This window comes from Lissotriton helveticus, chromosome 7 (assembly GCF_964261635.1).
Source record: "Lissotriton helveticus chromosome 7, aLisHel1.1, whole genome shotgun sequence".
Classification (NCBI taxonomy): domain Eukaryota; kingdom Metazoa; phylum Chordata; class Amphibia; order Caudata; family Salamandridae; genus Lissotriton; species Lissotriton helveticus.
This window is the reverse complement of record NC_136068.1, coordinates 352,024,495-352,038,933: the sequence shown is the minus strand read 5'-3', so window position 1 is coordinate 352,038,933 and position 14,439 is coordinate 352,024,495.

Sequence of the window (14,439 nt, the reverse complement as noted above, 5' to 3'; positions counted from 1 at the left end):
CATAATGAACACACGGACACAGATAGATAGTGGAACTGAGTATGGGCACGTGCGCTCAACACCTTTTTATTACCAGGCTCACATGTCCAGTGACGTCTGTGCTGGATGCGTGTGGGGTGAGTGTAAGCCAGCCCTCCGGGAATGGTTGGTGCTGGTAACAAGTACCACAGTAATCATCAGATCAGCACAGAGATTCAATCATAAAGGGTCTATGACTTGTGCTGCAGTAAGGTAGGGGCAACAGATGTGAAATAATACAGAGAAGATTCTATCGTAAAGGGTCCATTACTTGTGGTGCACTGAGGTAGGGGGAGCAGATCTGAAATCATACAGAAAAGATTCTATAATAAAGGGTGCGTGAGTTGTGGTGCACTGAGGTAGGCGCATCAGAAGCATTCAGGGTGTGCGGAGCCAGCGATGATACGTGGTCCGGGCGGGCCACACTGGGAGCAATGTTTCTTGCTTAGTGGACTGCGTCATCTGTAATCGCGACTCGAACAAAAGATGAAACATGTATGAAATACATTGTCGAAACATGTAGGTTTCAGGCACGATAAAGTTAGAAATTAGCATTTAAAAAACCTTAGAAATCCACTGAAAAAAACATAGGTTTCGGGCATGTTATAGTCAGAAATTTGCATTTAAAAAACCTTATTATTTCACTGACAAAACCATAGGTTTCAGGCACGTTATAGTTAGAAATTAGCATTTAAAAAAACCTTTGAAATTCACTGAAAAAAACATAGGTTTCAGGCACGTTATAGTTAGAAATTAGCATTTAAAAAACCTTAGAAATTCACTGAAAATAACCATATGTTTCAGGAACGTTATAGTTAGAAATTAGCATTTAAAAAACCTTTGAAATTCACTGAAAAAACATAGATTTCAGGCATGTTATAGTTAGAAATGATCATTTAAAAAAAACCTTGAAATTCAATGAAAAAACCATAGGTTTAAGGCATGTTATAGTTAGAAATTAGCATTTAAAAAAACCTTAGAAATTTAATGAAAAAAACATAGGTTTCAGGGACGTTATAGTTAGTTAGACATTTCACTCATACAAAACCATAGAAATTCCCCCATTATAGTTAGTTCAGCTAACTATAACTCACGCCCCGCAATGCACTGCTGATGACGTCACATATGACATCATTCATGACATGCTCAGTGACATCATTGATGACATCACTGATGACACCATCCATGTGAAAATCTGATGCACCTTCTCACACCCTAATATAACCTTTGATACACCGGGCCAGATGTAGGTAGGCAAATACCGGTCGGAAACAGCCGAAAATACCGATTTTCGGCCGTTTCCGACCGGTATTTGGATATTGAGATGTAGGGGCATGTAAAATTACAGAATTGGTAATTTTACAGATTCTGTAATTTTACCGATTCGGTAAAATACCGAATTAGTAAAATTACCGATTCTGTATTTTCAGATGTAGGTAGCACTGTTTTCAGTGCTACAAGGGTTTAAGAATTCATTATTTACCACCAACTAGAAGGTGGTGGTAAATAATGAAAACCCTTCAAAAAGCATTTTTATTGCTTTAAAAATTGTGCCATGTTGCAGACATACATGCCCTAAGGGCATGTATGTCAGCAACATGTGCACCCATGCACAATTGAGGGGTGCAACAGGGTGTCAAAGTGACACCCTGCCACCCTTCAATGTTTCCCCCAATTACCGAATCGGTATTTACCGATTTGGTAATTGACATAGATTCCTATGGGCCTCAAGGCCCATAGGAGTCAATGACAATTACAGACTCGGTAAATACCGATTCATTAATGACCGAATCATACCGATTCGGTAATTAATTCGGTAAACATACCTACATCCCGATTGCCAGTTCTTAAATACCGAATCGGTATGATTCGGTATTTAAGAATCAGTAATCTGGGATTACCTACATCGGGCCCACCGTCTCCAAAATACAGAATACCATTTTTTAAACCATAGAACCACCAATACCAGTTACTACATATCTAGTCACTGATTTTTAGGTCTACACATACATCCACTCATTCACCCATACAATCACTCATATATGCAGTCAATCATCAATACAACACTATCCTATGCACTCATACACCTACACAGACACTCATACAGCAGCACTCCCCCACAGTTACTCACACACCTAGTCAGTCAGGCAAAGAATCAATCACACTTTCATTTATTGACCTATACAGTTATACACACACCACCTCACTTATTCATATAGTAACACATAATTACTCTATTATACAACCACTGATACAAGTACACATTCATCCATATAGCCACTCTTACAATCACTGACTCTCACATATAGTCATTTTATACACTAACTCTCACATACACTGCCTTTTATATCTGTACTCAGTTGGACATGTATCACTGAGACATCCATTCACTGAGACATCCATTCACTCACCAACAGATCCAAACACACACTCACCCACCCATACAACTATTTCCACATGCACTCTTAAACTCATACACCCAGTCAATCAACCACTCACACATCTATGCACAGTCACCCCCCCCAACCACACACAGACTCAGTCTCCCATACAAATACTCAGGCAACAAATCAATAACCCAAATAAACATTCATGTAGCTACTGACGAATAGATGCAGCAGCTTACACAACAACAGACAGATTGATACAGACATTCACACAGTTTAGTCACTAACCCATGTGTTTAGTGAGACACATTTAATCACTCACTTAAACAATTAGTCAGACACTTACTACATCCTCCATCCAGAGACTTATACATCCACTCATTCTTCAATACAACTTGGTGTATATATATAATACATATTTAAATTTTAAACAAAACCACAGTCACTGGATGATGTCATCAGTGATGTTATCAGTGATGTCATTTGAGATGTCACTGACCATGTCATGAATGAGGTAATATGTGACGTCATCAGCAGTGCATTGAGGGGGCGCGAGTTATAGTTAGCTGAACTAACTATAACGGGGGTATTTCTATGGTTTTGTATGAGTGAAATGTCCAACTAACTATACCGTCCCTGAAACCTATGGTTTTTTCAGTGAATTTCTAAGGTTTTTTAAATGCTAATTTGTAACTATAACATGCTTGAAACCTATTTCAGTGAATTTCGAAGGTTTTTTTAAATGATAATTTCGAACTGTAACACCCCTGAAACCAATGGTTTTTTCAGTGAATATATATATTCACTGAAAAAAACATATATATATATATATATATATATATATTCACTGAAAAAACCATAGGTTATAGACCATATATAGTTAGGAATTAGCATTTAAAAAACCTTATTTTACTCACACAAAACCATTGAAATTCCATATATAGTTAGTTGCAGTAACTATATATCGCGCACCCGCAATCCACTGCTGATCATGTCACATATTACATCATTCATGACATGGTCAGTGACATCACTGATGACATCATCTAGTGTCTGTGTGTTTTTGTAAAGTTTAAATATGTTTTACATATTGAAGAATGAGTGGATGTATGGAAGACTGAGTGTGTGTGTGGCTGGCTGGGAGGTGTGTGACTGTGCATATCAATGTGTACTTGTATCAGTGATTGTATAAGAGAGTAAGTATGTGTTAGTTTATGTGTGAAAAGTATGGTGTTCTGTGTTTAACTGTATAGATGAGGAAATCGAAGTGTGATTGATTCTTCACAGGACTGACTAGGTGTATGAGTGCATATGATAGTGTTGTAATAATGAGTGACTGTATTTATGAGTGATTGTATGGGTGAATGAGTGAATGTGTGTGTAGACGTAGGAATCAGTGAGTGCGTATGTAGTAACTGGTATTGGTGTGTCATGATGTCATCACTGATGTCATTTGAGATGTCATCAGTGATGTCATCAGTGATGTCATTTGAGATGTCATCAGTGATGTCATCAGTGATGTCACTGACCATGTCATGAATGATGTAATATGTGACATGATCAGCAGTGGATTGCGGGTGCGCGATATATAGTTACTGCAACTAACTATATATGGAATTTCAATGGTTTTGTGTGAGTAAAATAAGGTTTTTTAAATGCTAATTCCTAACTATATATGGTCTATAACCTATGGTTTTTTCAGTGAATTTTCAAGGTTTTGTAAATGCTAATTCCTAACTATATATGGTCTATAACCTATGGTTTTTTCAGTGAATTTCATAGGTTTTTTAATAGCAAATCTTTATAAAAATAATACATTTTAAATCTAATTTTATATTTTATAATTTTTTTATTTTTTTTTAATATTATTTTTAGTGCGCTCCCGGGGCGCGGACAGGTGAACGCACGGGTAAGCGCAATCTGGCGGCGCGCCCCGAGGCGCGTACTAATGCGCGTCCCGGAAGCGCTATTGTCGAGAACGAAAACAACATCGTGACGTATCGCGTAGCCGCCACGCCTTGCGTCATAAGACACGTATCGCGTAGCCGCGAGATGCGTCTTATGACGCACCGCGTAAGCGCACCCGGAAGCGCATACGATCGCGCAACGTAAGCGCCCCGATGCGCTTACGATACACGCCCGGGACGCGCCCCGGGCGCGTAGCGTAAGCGCGTCAAACCATGTGACTTTAAAATAACACTTTTCATTGGTTCAGAACTTTTTTTTTTCCAAATTGTGTGAAACCCACCCATTTCTCTCACTATTGCTTTGTACTTGGAGAGAGCAAGAGCTGTTGTGTCTACTCTATCTCCTACTTTTCTGATCTCCAGCAATGGCTGCAAGAGAGTCATCCAGCAGTGATTCAGAGGGATTTTTGGATGAGGACCCTCCTCAGCAAAAGAAAAAAACCCATTTCATTTGGAAATTTTACGACATCCCAGAAGGACAGAAAAAAGTGAACGCTCCCAAAGTAACATGCAAAATATGTGGGAGTAGTTTATCCAGAGGCAATCCTCTGAAAAAATATAGTTTTGGCAATGCCAATTTGATCCGGCATGTCAAAAGAAGACACCCTAACAACTTTGCCAGGGAGAGTGTCAGAGAGCTGGCACGGAATGTACCAACAGATGGCGGCAGCACCTCCACTGGTGGAGCAACACCTTCGGGACCACCCCGTGGAAGAATGATCCCTAACATTCAGCCGGTGTTTGCGGGCATCAAATTTTTGTGCGCAGAGTGTGACGAACTGCTCTGCTATGGGGAGCAGAGTGTTGAACTGATTGCCCTAAAGAAACAGCAACACCGCTGCTCTTCCAGTCCCTAAATTTTCAATTTTTTTTGCTCCTGTTGAGCAGTTTTGGAATCCTTGTTTTTGTTTTTCCCTTGAAAAAAATACAAAAAAAATATAAAATTGTTTTAAAAAGTCTAAAAAAATATAAAACAAAAAAAACAAAAAAAAAATATATATAAAACAACAAAATGAAAAAAAAAGTTCTTTTCAGAACTACCTCCAATTTTTAAAAAGAAGCTTTATTTTTTTTAAAGTCTGTCATTTTTAATCTCCATGGTACGCTCCCCCGTACGCTCCCCGGTGCGCGTACCGGGCGCTCACCCCCGCGAAAATCGAATTTTTTTTTATTTTTTTTTTCACCCGCGGGAGCCTTTTATGGCCCCCACATGTAACCTAGGGGGTCAGGGGGTGTGTACCCTGCCCCCTCTTGCTCATTTCCCCCTTTGATTTTTGCCACCTCTTGTGTCTCAATCCTACCGAGACACAAGATGGCGGCCGCTGCGGACTGTTTCGAATGTTTATAGACACCCGAGAACCAATCAGCTTGCCGTGCGCAGATCGCGTGGCGCGCCTGGAGCGCTCCCCTGTACGCGTACGTGGGAGCGCTCCAGGCGCGGCTCTAGATATATATCTTTTTTTGAACGTTAATTTCTCAAAATCCACTGGAGCACATATATTGAGACCTACAAAAGGCACATCGGGCTACCAGTCCCTACAATTTTGCCAAGTTTCGTGCAAATCCATTCAGCCGTTCGGGCTAAAAGTGAGGCCAACCGCCCTATGGAAAACTCAATGTTAAAAACACGTTTTGGGACCCCCCTTTTTTCTCGGCCCCCACTGGACGAACCCCCCCCAAATTTTCAAGGGCTGCTCAGAAACAAAATGTGCCATTTTCCTGAAAATTTCAGCCGATTCCGTCCACAAACGCCAAAGTTATTAGACATAGAATTTTCAAAAAACCCATAGAGAAAAAATCCTAACTATATATACCTACTGGCGACCGCCAGTAGGTAATATATATATATAGGCAATCACAGTTGTGAAATAAAAACGCTGTTGAAAAGTTTCCTGAAGTGGAGTGCTGTCATTTTCGTTCGTCGAAATTGTGTTTATATATATATATATATATATATATATATATTACCTACTGGCGGTCGCCAGTAGGTATATATAGTTAGGATTTTTTTGGTGGGGTGCGCCCGGTTAGCGTAACGGGAAGCGGACTGGGGAGCGTACTACAAGGAATGAAGAATGATTGACTTTTATAGTTAGGATTTTTTCTCTATGGGATTTTTGAAAATTCTATGTCTAATAACTTTGGCGTTTGTGGACGGAATTGGCTGAAATTTTCAGGAAAATGAAACATTTTGTTTCTGAGTAGCCCCTGAAAATTTGGGGGGGTTTCGTCAAGGGGTGGCCGAGAAAAAAGGGGGGTCCCAAAACGTGTTTTTAACATTGAGTTTTCCATAGGGCGGTTGGCCTCACTTTTAGCCCGAACGGCTGAATGGATTTGCACGAAACTTGGCAAAATTGTAGGGACTGGTAGCCCGATGTGCCTTTGCTAGGTCTCAATATATGTGCTCCAGTGGATTTTGAGAAATGAACGTTCAAAAAAAGATATATATCTGTAACAGCGGACCGGGCAGCGCTCCAGTTCGCGTACTTTTCGCGTTATGGAGCTTTGTGAAGCGAAGCTGATTGGTTCTCCGGCGTCTGTAAACATTCCAAACAGTCCGTAGCGGCCGCCATCTTGTCTCTCGGTAGGATCGAGAGACAAGAGGAGGCCAAAGCGAAGGGGAAAATGACCATAAGGGGGCATAGTAGATCCTCCCTGACCCCCTAGGTTTGATGTGGAGTTTTTAAAAGGGCCCCGCGGGGCAAAAAAAAAAATAAAGAATAATAATCGAACGGCTGAATGGATTTGCACGAAACTTGGCAAAATTGTGGGGACTGGTAGCCCGATGTGCCTTTGCTAGGTCTCAATATATGTGCTCCAGTGGATTTTGAGAAATTAACGTTCAAAAAAAGATATATATCTGTAACAGCGGAACGGGCAGCGCTCCAGTTCGCGTACTTTTCGCGTTACGGAGCTTTGTGAAGCGAAGCTGATTGGTTCTCCGGCGTCTGTAAACATTCCAAACAGTCCGTAGCGGCCGCCATCTTGTCTCTCGGTAGGATCGAGAGACAAGAGGAGGCCAAAGTGAAGGGGCAAATGACCATAAGGGGGCATAGTAGATCCTCCCTGACCCCATAGGTTTGATGTGGAGGCTTTAAAAGGGCTCCGCGGGGCAAAAGAAGATATATATCTGTAACAGCGGAACGGGCAGCGCTCCAGTTCGCGTACTTTTCGCTTTAAAAGCCAAGAAAGCGGAGATAAAATTATCTCCGTATTACCTAGCTGTCGCTAACACCAGTTAGCGACCGCTAGTAGGAGATAGCGACCATCTTGGGCCCCACTTTGCATGTCAGTGATATTTATCACTAATGACATGCAAAGTGGGCATGCCAAGATGTTAGCGACTGGAAACAGTCGCTAACATCGCTATCTCCTATTACCAACTTTTGGAGATATTCGCGCTAAGCGCGAATATCTCCAAAAAGTAACACCTGCCCTGAGCAGTTCTTAGCCATGTTATCCAATGGGAGGTGGATAACATGGCTAAGAGCATTAGCTCGGTAATGCATGAATATCGCTGACTTTTCAGCGATATTAATGCATTGCGGCCGTTTTTTATCGCATTTGCGATAAACCTTGATAATAGCAAGGTTTATCTGCGATAATTTCTGACGATGCTTAGCGGTAAAAAATTCGTTGCTAAGCATCGTTAGGGATAAATATCGCTTAACTTTGGTAATATGCCCCAACGTCTGTTAACGTTTGATTCGAAGGAAATCAGGAAGTGTTGAAAAACATTGTCTGCGCCATCTTGTCTTTTTTCAAATGCCACACTTTTGTCGTGCACGGCAGCCATTTTAGATGACTTGACCAGACCCACTCTCTGCACGCTGTCGATCCTTAGCATGGCTCCCCACCCTCGCAAGCATCTCCCCCAGGCACTGGTCACCCCCGCTCTCTGTCTTATGCATGGGCAATAAACCTCCCCCCATCTGCGCTGCTCTTCCCTGAGAATCACACCCTGTGCCCGCCCGACACCTCCCTTTCGCCCTATTCACTACCGCACCCTCTGACACTCCTCTTCCTCTGTGTCCGATTGTCCAGGCCGGTCCCAGGCTATCAGCTAGCCCTGCAGATGTAGTTTATGGCCCCAGCTGTAAAGAATTACCCCTCTTCAAAGGAGTTATAGTAGATCAAGGCCCACACCCGATGAGATCCGTCACACCACACGCGTTCCTACTATCTGAAAACCATCCTGTATTGTGATTGGGGAGGGGACCGAGCCTGAAGCGGAAGATTCCAGGGATGACTCTTTGTACATCAAAGTTTTTACAATTATGTGTCACATTAAAAATATATAGCACTCCAACAAAGTAGTAGGATTATAAAACTTTAATAACTTATAAATATATACAACAAAACAAAAACAGTAAAAACATTTAAACATTTTTAGGGAAAAAGAAGGAAGTAGCGGTCGGTTGTGCGAATAGTCCCAAGGCAGCACAACGTCCAGATTTCTGGACGGCACCCAGGTGATGTTGCCTGGGTGCCGCACTGATTTCGGTATCCGGCGTGGGGCGTCGCGGGGGGTGGGTCATCAGTAGCGGTCTGTTGTGCGAATAGTTCCAAGGCAGCAGAACGATGGCACCAAGGTGATGTCCAGTAAGTTGCCGCCCTCCGAATAACGGCGTGCGGCGCCCGGGGGGGGGGGGGGAGGCGGCGTGAACGGGCCTCCCAGGTGGAGCCTCGTCTGCTGTAGTGGGGCGCCCCTTTACCGTTTCAGTTGCCATTCCGTCCGCTTTTGGTCCACTGTGTCAAAATCCGCAATTCAGCTGAGTTGCCGCCCTCCGAATAACGGCGTGGGGCGCCCCGGGGGGGGGGGGAGGCGGCGTGAACGGGCCTCCCCAGGTGGAGCCTCGTCTGCTGTAGTGGGGCGCCCCTTTACCGTTTCAGTTGCCATTCCGTCTGCTTTTGGTCCACTGTGTCAAAATCCGCAATTCAGCTGAGTTGCGCCCACTCTTGCGGTGCAGCGATAGGCGGCTGTCACAGGACTCTCAAAATGGCGGCAGGCTCTTTCCTTTTTGGGCCTGGTCCACTGAAATGGCCCTGGGACACCTTGGAAATCGGACGCTTGTCTGCTAGGTCTTGGACCCCATTCTCGAAAGCGTCCCCTCCGCCTTGAGGATTCTACAAAAGTCTTGGGGGCCCCCGACTCCTGTAGGCTTCCAGTGGGGAGCGGCTGCCATGATTGCTCGCGGAATGACCACGACGGAGCCACGAGATGGTGGTGCTTTCATGCTGACGCCAGCTTCAGTCTGAAACATCCAGAAACAAGGTGGGGCTTTCATCGTTTGGGAAAAAAAAATAGTTTTCATCCAATGAAAAGTGTTATTTTTAGGTCATATGATCAAGCCTTCCATCATTAGGAAACCAAAAGTAAAATGAACCAATGAAAAGTTTTATAAACAAGTCACATGACCTGTTATGCGGCATAGGGTATAAAAAGCGTAGAAAATCCGTTGGCACGTGAGGCGGCGTCAGTAGCGGACCGATGTGCGAATAGGCCGAAGGCAGCACAACACGCCAAGATCCGGATGGCACCGAGGTGGTGTCCAGCAAGTTGTCGCACTGGTGTGGCCATCCTACAATGCTGAAAGTCGGCGTGGGGCGCCCCGTTGGCCTGTGAGATGGCGGCAGTAGCGGACCGATGTGCGAATGGGGCCAAAGGCAGCGCAACAATATTTTCTGAATAGAAGACACCACAAGGCGCTGAGATGCCAAGATCCGGATGGCACCGAGGTGGTGTCCAGCAAGTTGTCGCACTGGTGTGGCCATCCTACAATGCTGAAAGTCGGCGTGGGGCGCCCCGTTGGCCTGTGAGATGGCGGCAGTAGCGGACCGATGTGCGAATGGGGCCAAAGGCAGCGCAACAATATTTTCTGAATAGAAGACACCACAAGGCTGTGGAAAAGTAAATTTTGCCATGTTCTGTGTCCCTACGTGTTCCCCATCTTATGTTGTATGTGCATGATTAATATGCATATGTATTCCCCATGATCGATTAAAGACGCAATTACAGTTGTGTCCATCTCCAGTATGCCAGTTTCCAGTTCTCGTGAAAGCTACGAGTATTAGGCCTATGTAAAGCTACGTTGCCACGTTTCTCAGTGTGCACGTTATTTAATTGAAAGTCCCCGTTTCTAGGCCTCAAAAGGGCCCGGACTCAGATTCAGCTCCTGTCTCCTGAACCCTCGCTGAGGAGCGATACAGCCCCCACCTGTATCCCTGACCCTTCACTTACTTCCTGCCTCACAGTGCCCGGCTCGGCCTGGCTCTGCCTGCCAGTCTGCCAAGAGTATGTTATGATTCTAGTTATCAGTCCAGCCCTCCTTCCCTGCATTCCTAAGCTACTGAATCGCATCAATAGTTTCCGTCATGGTCTAGCCTTTACGTCTCCATGTAAGAGAAATACTGAATTAATGGTCATTTAATATTCCTCAACACACACTACATGTAGAATAATGCATGCACCAGTCTTAGTGTCTGTTAGCCTTTACCCTGATAACTTTTGGATTCTATCAACATGTTCTCTAAACATCAGATACTAGATAGTGTTTAGGTACATGTCGCTCTGACTCTCCAGACTTTAGTCTCTCCTTCTAGCTCAGAAGTCATAGCCCCCAGCTTCTCCCTGGTAACACGTCATTGCCAGTTTGCGCGCACCACTAGGTTAGAGGTCCCGGCTCCTTAGGTAGCCCCCTCCATGTTTCCGCCCCATTTATGACATATTCCGTTACGTTTACATCACATGTCTATGTATACGCCCTGTTCACGCCTCTTGTTACACCTACTTTCTGCCTTATCTCTCGCGACTGTTACAGGCCCCACCCACTGTTACGCCTACTGTATGTATTGTAATGCAATTGTTTTAACTATATATACTTATGTACTGTTATTAAAAGCCAGCGCGCTCATTCCAGCTCCTGCCCGACAGCTGTCGGGGCCCCCCTGTTGGCTAGCCATCCCAGATCTTGCCCGTGCAGGTTGTCCTGTTCCTGTCCTTTATGCTGTATTAAACCTGCAAACTCCTACTACCTCGAATCTTGACTCTTATTTATTGAGCTATCTGTTATTGTTATATCTAGTCAAAAATAGAGGTATTATTTATTTATTTACCACAAGGCGCTGAGATGCCAAGATCCGGATGGCACCGAGGTGGTGTCTAGTAAGTTGCCGCACTGGTGTGGCCATCCTACAATGCTGAAAGTCGGCGTGGGGCGCCCCGTTGGCCTGTGAGATGGCGTCAGTAGCGGACCGATGTGCGAATGGGGCCAAAGGCAGCGCAACAATATTTTCGGAATAGAAGACACCACAAGGCGCTCAGATTCGGTTAGCACCGAGGTGGTGTCTAGCAAGCTATGCAGCTGAGTTGCGTGCGCACTTGCGGCGAATAGGTCGAAGGCAGCACAACAATGTTTTCTGAATAGAAGACACCACAAGGCGCTGAGATTCGGTAGGCACCGAGGTGGTGTCTAGCAAGTTGCCGTACTGGTGTGGCCATCCTACAATCCTGCTCCGAATAACGGCGTGGGGTGCCCGAAGGGGGGGGGGGGGGGAGGCGGCGTGAACGGGCCTTCCTAGGTGGAGGCTCGTCTGCTGTAGTGGGGCGCCCCTTTACCGTTTCAGTTGCCATTCAGCTGAGTTTTGGCCGCTCTTGATGCTACAGCGACAGGCGGCTGCAAGAGGACTCTCAAAATGGCGGCCTGTTCTTTGGATTTGGGCCTGGTCCACTAAAATGGCCCTGGGACACCTTAGAACTCGGACGCTCGAATTTTTTTTCCTTTCCTCTACATGCAAAAAAAGGTAAATGCCCGGTACGTTACACGCTTCATCTGCCACGATGTACTCTCCAGAGGAACCGAAAAAAAATATAGTTATGGTAACTATACCATGCATCGTCATATGGAGAGGTGGCACCGATTAATTATAGTGCTGCATAAAAGAGAGATTTGGAGGAGAACCCCCGACCTGCCAGTACATTCATCAAAGAAGTGGCACTGACAGCATCAGAGGCAAGGGAAACGGTCCCAAATATTTAGAAGAACTTTGGAAAGATTAAAATGACATGTTTAGATTGTGGCAAATTAATTTCATGTGGACAGATGAGTGTTACTCTAATAAATACAGGATATGAACATCATCATAGTCGATGGTTGGTAGAGACATTTTGACTATATCCTGGACCTGCCCGTCCTCGCCCAAAATGGCGCCGGAATAAATGGGACTCGTAACTCCTTGTTGTGTACTGGTTGCACAACCTTGATATCACGAGATACGTATGCAGTTTTGAAGCACATGGCGGGCGGGGACGAGAATAGATTGAATATTTCGATATCCCTATTGATATTAAGTTCTGATGTGTTATTGATTACTGTACTATTGAAAGTTCGAATTAACGTCACCCATGGTACTTGCCCGCAAATGTATATCTAGATAATTTTATTGTAAGTGGCCCTGTCGTATTTTAATTATAAAATGTACGTCCACCGATTCCGCAACTGTTAGACACTTTAGTTCTTGCAACCTAATGGCCCGCCCGTTACGTTCCTCTACAGTGTAAATGTCTACTCATCATATACGATTACAGTTTGCTCCGTGGCCGGCCCACGTGGTTATAGGCCCGTATTTGTATAATGACATTTTCACAATCAATCAATCAATCACTGACACTTATAGAGCGCGCTACATACCCATAGGGTCTCAAGGCGCTTAGGGGAGGGGGGGGGGGTGCCGCTACTGCTCGAACAGCCAGGTCTTCAGCTTCTTCCTGAAGGAGAGGTGGTCTTGGGTCAGGCGCAGGTCGGTCGGGAGGGAGTTCCAGGTCTTGGCGGCCAGGTAGGAGAAGGACCTTCCTCCTGTGGTTGCTCTTCGGATGCGGGGGACGGCGGCGAGGGCGTGGTTGGCTGAGCGGAGGTGGCGTTTGGGAGCGTAGAAGGTTTTTAAAAGAAAACATGGTAGTAGTATATACATTGGTAAAGTTTTTAATAATAGTCACTGTTTTAGAATCAGTAAAAGGCAAGTGAAATAAAGCAGACCAATTACATGAAGGGTAAAGGGTATAATACGCAGGAACGCAGTAAAGATAAATGGTCAAGGGCTGTTGTGTTTTCTACTCCTGCAACATAAAGTGATCGATAAGAATCTCATATTCAGGCGTATCGGCGACTAAGACAACAGGCCGACCCTCTTTTGCTCAACGGCTCCGTCATGGGACGAAGAAACGCCCTTTTTCTCGAAAAAGGAATATATTTTACTTGCAGGACAGTTGTAAATTTTCCGGGAAAGTACATTAGCCTGGAACATTATAACATATATTTAAGAAAAAATAATGTTCGAAAGCATCATTAGAATAAGAAAAGTAAAATGAACCAATGAAAAGTTTTATTAACAAGTCACATGACCTGTTATGCTTACGTTACGCGCTGCGCGTCGCGCCCCGGATCACTTCCGGATGCGCTAACGCGGCGCGTCATATGACGCATTACGCGACAACGCAGGTCTAGAATATAGTCAAAATGTCTCCACCAACCAGCGGTCGGAACACAACCCCTTTCAGCAGGCTAAATAGTTCTGTTAAATGACAACAGAAGGGACAGGCAACAAGAACCATCAGTGAAAGAGGGGAGGGCTAGTTCTTCTCTACCGGGTCACGTTGGGGCGCTACCGGAACTGATCGAATTGGTAGTCTACAGTGTTTCTGGATGTTTCAGACTGAAGCTGGCGTTAGCATGAGAGCACCACCATTTCGTAGCTCCGTCGTCGCCATTCGACGAGCAATAATGCTAGCCGCTCTCCACCAGAAGCCTGCGGGAGTCGGGGGCCCCCAAGACTTTTGTAGAATCTTCAAGGCTGAGGGGACGCTTTCGAGAATGGAGCCCAATCTCTAGCAGACAAGCGTCCGAGTTCCAAGGTGTCGCAGGGCAATTTTAGTGGACCACGCCCAAATCTGAAGAGCCGGCCGCCATTTTGAGAGTACTGTGGCAGCCGGCTATCGCTGCACCGCAAGAGCGGGAGCAACTCAACTACATGGTGAGCGAGACGCTGTAGTCGAAAGAGCGGGCGGTAAA